Raw genomic sequence first — 5,744 nt, 5'->3', positions numbered from 1 at the left:
AACACCACTACTACTTACCCTCTGCAAATCATGAATCTTGAACCACGTGGACATCACTTTCATCAAGACATATTCTTCCATTGTCTTCTTCAATTCTTCTAAATAAGGACATTAACTGGAATATGCGAACTACTGCATGCATCAGAGTTACTTGAATCGGACATATTGAACTGTTATTGTCTCACATTTTATCTCTCTCGTCTTATTTATAGACATGTGACATTATATGTTGAAGAAACCAAAGAGTCTCAAGTCAACCGAAGCGATTTTCCTATTTTACCCAGGCTTTTATTTTATCAGTTGTTAATTATCAACTGATATCAGTTTATCATCTATTACTTAATGCTTAACTGACTTCAGTTCATAGTCAACTTACATAAGTTAGTATTTCATAAGTTTAAATTCGCAATTCATATATAACAACTGATGAAAATTATCATTTGCAGGGAAGAGAAAAACAAGATTAAGCTTAGATAAATATTTCATTCAACTATACACATTTGCACGAATTACATCATCATATTTTTCCTCTACATCAATTATCCACATCTTCAACCAAGTGTATAAAGCAGAGGTAGATGTCTTAAGAAAGCTATGAGAAACAGCTATGCGATTGAGAATGTCCAGCTCCCACCGAAGCATTAACTGATATGTATGACCCTCCTTAAAGACATCCACCCACACAGCTATGTTCAAATCTTGCTGTTACTCTACCAAAAATCATAGCTCACTCTTACTTGATTTATTCGTAGAAGTGAAGGCTACAATCTGAGCTCACTAGCACTTTTTAAAAATTTGATAAATTCGATAGTGCTAAGATCAGTTACGTACTGAGAACACTTTGTAATACTAAGAGTTTCAGTCTTGGCAGTGATAAGTCCAAACTAAAGTGGGTCAGTACATGTAACGCCCCAGATTCGACGACTGTCCTCACTGTATCAAGACGAGTCTTTCCAGCGTGCTTATGTCCTCACTCACACGCACTCTGGGAAACTTCTCAGGAGGTCACCCATCCCAAAATTGTCCCAAGTCAAGCATGCTTAACTTTGGAGTTCTTATGTGATGAGCTACCGAAAAGAAGATGCACCTTCGTGATATGAGTAGTACCAATCAAATCTTTTAAGCCCTCTTCAACTGTTCAGTCCATTACATTGCCCAGTCTCGGAATCCCTCTCATTCCCGTGTGGGTCGGTTCATTCATGTTCCCTTCACCTAGAAGCCTGCCAGGAGCCGCTCATTGTCCGTGCAACTGATGGCACCGGCGTTCACCCCCCGCCCTCTTCGGCCCCGGGCCTCACATGCCCACCAGCTTCCGCTTGGTTCGTCCCCGAACCACACCGTACTAAGAGAGGTCGGCTCTGATACCACTTGTAACGACCCAGATTCGACGACTGTCCTCACTGTATCAAGACGAGTCTTTCCAGCGTGCTTATGTCCTCACTCACACGCACCCTGGAAAACTTCCCAGGAGGTCACCCATCCCAAAATTGCCCCAAGTCAAGCACGCTTAACTTTGGAGTTCTTATGTGATGAGCTAACGAAAAGAAGATGCACCTTCGTGATATGAGTAGTACCAATAAAATCTTTTAAGCCCTCTTCAACTGTTCAGTCCATTACATTGCCCAGTCTAGGAATCCCTCTCATTCCCGTGTGGGTCGGTTCATTCATGTTCCCTTCACCTAGAAGCCTGCCAGGAGCCGCTCATTGTCCGTGCAACTGATGGCACCGGCGTTCACCCCCCGCCCTCTTCGGCCCCGGGCCTCACATGTCTTGTATTCGATCAAAGTCTTTTAGTGGAAATTCTATCCTTGGGATAGAAGAGGTGACGTAGGAGTAATTGAAATTTCCGAACATCCAGAAAAAACCCTTGCGTATTTTATTTCAGTGTTGTATTCTATCTTTCAGTCAGTTAGCTTCCGCAGCTATTTCAGTTTAACTGATTGTCATTGACCAACAAGATTTTGAGAATCAGTTTGTCACCAAACTGAACTCAAAATTCGAAAAGATCAGTTTTATATTGTGAGTGTTTATTCAACCCCCCTTATAAACACTCTTGATACGTTAATCGATCCTATCAAAGACGTTAAACTTGTGTATGTAGTCTTTGACACACAGACGTTAAAGAAGTGTTGGCTGAAAGGTGCTGCCTTTAGTGTGAGGTCCGGGGCCGAAGAGGGTGGGGGATGATCGCCGGTGCCATCAGTTGCACGGACAATGAGCGGCTCCTGGCAGGCTTCTAGGTGGAGGGAACATGAATGAACCGACCCACACGGGAATGAGAGGGATTCCGAGACTGTTCAATGTAATGGACTATACAGTTGAAGAGGGCTTAAAAGATTTGATTGGTACTACTCATATCAGGAAGGTGCATCTTCTTTTCGGTAGCTCGTCACATGAGAACTCAAAAGTTAAGCGTGTTTGACTTGGGGCAATTTTGGGATGGGTGACCTCCTGGGAAGTTTCATAAGGTGCGTGTGAGTGAGGACATAAGCATGCTGGAAAGACTCGTCTTGGTACAGTGAGGACAGTCGTCAAATCTGGGGCCTTACAAGTGGTATCAGAGCCGACCTCTCTGAGTACGGTGTGGTTCGGGGACGAACCAAGCGGAAGCTGGTGGGCATGTGAGGCCCGGGGCCGAAGAGGGCGGGGGGTGATCGTCGGTGCCATCAGTTGCACGGACAATGAGCGGCTCCTAGCAGGCTTCTAGGTGGAAGGAACATGAATGAACCGACCCACATGGGAATGAGAGGGATTCCAAGACCGTTCAATGTAATGGACTGTACAGTTGAAGAGGGCTTAAAAGATTTGATTGGTACTACTCATATCACGAATGTGCATCTTCTTTTCAGTAGCTCATCACATAAGAACTCCAAAGTGAAGCGTGCTTGACTTGGGGCAATTTTGGGATGGGTGACCTCCTGGGAAGTTTCCTAGGGTGCGTGTGAGTGAGGACATAAGCACGCTGAAAAGACTCGTCTTGGTAAAGTGAGGACAGTCGTCAAATCTGGGGCGTTACATTTAGTCTAGGCTAGGAGTTCAGTTGAGGCAGTAGTGTAAGTCCTAAGTTGAGTGGGTTTGTACAAGTAGTTGTATAAATCAAATTCTTCTAGTGGATCCTACCCGAGGTGGTAGAAGGGGTGACGTAGGAACAATTGAAGTCTCTGAAAATTCATAAATATTTCTTGTGTATTTAACTGATTAACTGTTATTTTCAAACTGACTTGATCAGTTAGAGCATCCGTCGGTTCAGTTCTTGCCATAACTGAACTGATATATGCGACAACTGATCCCCTGCTTTTCAGTTATTCAGTTTACATAAGTTAAAATGTTTTCTAATTTAACAGTCTTCTTCACGAATGATTACTTCGAGTTTCTTCCACTTGGTTTTTAACCAAACTCGATTTAATTCATCGATGTTTACATTCTTAGAACACGAGCTATTGCAGCTCATTGGAGAGTATTGTGTTTGAAATGCCTTCAAAGGCACCAGCACACGATCCTTCACAGTCTTTCATCAACAATGGTTGAATGATGAACGCTACCTGCACTCAGTATCTGGCTCATATTATTGGGAAGAATTGGACACCGAAAAGCTGTGACTTCCTGACAAACTTTATGTTTATTACATGGAACTCCTATGATTTCGGATTATATTATTGATGGATCTCGTGCGACCGTATACTAATATTCGACATTGATGAGTCGGGCTAGACACATGAAAATAAATAGCATCATATTATTGAGTCCTTATCAAATGCGAGACAAATTACTTGAGGGTTGAGGAGATGCAATTAGGCTCTACATTTTGAAAATTATGATTTGCTGATATTATTCAAGATAATAATTTAGTAATTGGATCTTGCGTACTCTATAAAAAAATATGATTTTTCGTTTTCATCAGAGGATAGTGAAATTTCATAATAGTGAGAGGTAATTCATAAAACTTGTTTTATGTCTTATAAAATATTTTAAATATAGGTAATATTTATTTTGTTTCCATTTTCTTTATATTTACGATAACTTCGAATCTTTTTATCTTTTATACTCGATCAAAAGAAGCCAACCGGACCAAACTATCATGATTGACTAATGAATTTAAAAATTGTTTTAAATTCATATAAATAGGCGTATGTTCTCAATAAAGTTTCTACAAAATATGTAGTTACAAATGCAACTATTGAGGAATTGTCCAAGCTTGACAAATGGTGAGACCATGACTTGCAAGCTAAGAGCTATATGCTAGCTTCTATGTCAAATGAAATGGGGAGGAGGTTCGAGAATGTTTTAAATGCTTATGATATTTACAATCAAATACAAAATTTTTACAACATAAAAACACATCTACCAAGGCACGCTGCTCTCAAAGAGCTCATGAACACACACACACACACACGAGTAGGGACCTAGATCCATGAGCATGGTATAAGAGTGATTGGGCCCACAAAAAATCTTGCAGTCTTGGACCTTGTCATCCCAAGCGAGTTGTCCACAAGCATACTACTCATGTCACTGCCAGTCTCGTTTAATGGGTATGTGATGAACTTCAACATGAATATGATAGATGCTAGCCTTGACTAACTAGTAAATATCCTTACTATATATGAAGCTACCATTAAAAAGGATAAACATGTTTTCTTAGTGGGCTCGTCATCTGGGACAAAGTAAGGTCCACAATAAAAGAGAAAGAAGATTTATGTCCTTTCCAAGAAAAAAACCCGGAAAGAAGCAAGCTCCAAGTGCTATTGAAGGGCCACAAAGCCCGATAAGTCAGAAGATGTTTGCTTTTGCTAAAAAAAAAATCCTTGCCACTGGAAGAACAAATGAAAGGAATGTTGGAACATTTCTGTTCGCAATTTTGATTTTGAAGATAACAAAAATTGTTATTTTGTTTCCAATGATTTTATCTAAGTGCACAGAAACTGAAACGATCAGTTATCGAGCCAAAAGTAAAGCTATCGATGAATGCAAATTGAAAGTCCCAACTGATTGATTGAACTGAACTAGTACAATAGAAGTATCAAGAGCAGTTCAACTCTTTCTCCATTTGATAGGAGATTCAGCAGAAGACCTTCAGAAGCCCGACCAGCTGATGAGGTGTTCAACTGATGAAGAGCCCAACTGACCAGTTCAACTAAATCAGTAAAATCAGTTCAGCCTGACGAGTCAACTGATTTCACCTCACAAGTTCAAGACCAGTTCAACTTACCAGTTTAGAACATCAGTTAGAACCAATCAGTTGCGCAGCTCGACAAGCTTATTCAATGGGATCCAGTTGTGCACAAAGGTACAATAGCATCTGTACTATCGATAGTACAATAATGGACGTTGCAGAAAAGCTTAAAGACAAAAATGTTCCAGAATGGTTGTCGGAAAAGTCGAGACACACATTTCAAAGAACATATTCAAGCTGCAACGATCACATGTGATGAGTCTTGATGAACGGTCGCATTACCTCTATAAATAAAGACCAAGACCATCAACAAGAACAAGAGGTGAAAACCAAGAGAGAAAAAAAAGGGCTCGTTGTTGCATATCAGCTTTGAAGAAGAAATCAGCCCAGAGGGAACACTTCAATGTGTTATCAGCTTAATTTTAGAAGCATATTTCCATCAGTGTGTGAGAACACTTTTGAGTAGTTTTCAGAAATCAGTTCTCACACACACACTCACTCACTCACCTCCACTCATATACCATCTTGCACAAGACGTAAAACTTGTGTATGTAGTCTTAAACACATAGACGTT

The sequence above is a fragment of the Primulina eburnea genome, chromosome 11 (assembly GCF_022965805.1).
Source record: "Primulina eburnea isolate SZY01 chromosome 11, ASM2296580v1, whole genome shotgun sequence".
Taxonomy (NCBI): Eukaryota; Viridiplantae; Streptophyta; class Magnoliopsida; order Lamiales; family Gesneriaceae; genus Primulina; species Primulina eburnea.
The sequence above is the reverse complement of the archived record's forward strand: the minus strand, read 5'-3'. Positions refer to the sequence as shown.